Raw genomic sequence first — 219 nt, 5'->3', positions numbered from 1 at the left:
GCTGAGAACGGGGTGACTGAAAGCGAGAGTTTGGCGTATTTTGTTGAAAATTAATATTTTCAGTTTGAAAAAAGCCGTTCAGAATTTGATATCATGGGCTGGATATTCAGAGTGACATAATAATGATTTGATTTGAATTTTATTCTAACTATATATTGTTGTTGACTTTTGCCTAAGGGGCCATTCACAAAATACGTGACACATTTTTCAGGTACTTCT

This window comes from Belonocnema kinseyi, chromosome 2 (assembly GCF_010883055.1).
Source record: "Belonocnema kinseyi isolate 2016_QV_RU_SX_M_011 chromosome 2, B_treatae_v1, whole genome shotgun sequence".
Classification (NCBI taxonomy): Eukaryota; Metazoa; Arthropoda; class Insecta; order Hymenoptera; family Cynipidae; genus Belonocnema; species Belonocnema kinseyi.
This window is presented reverse-complemented; position numbering follows the sequence as displayed.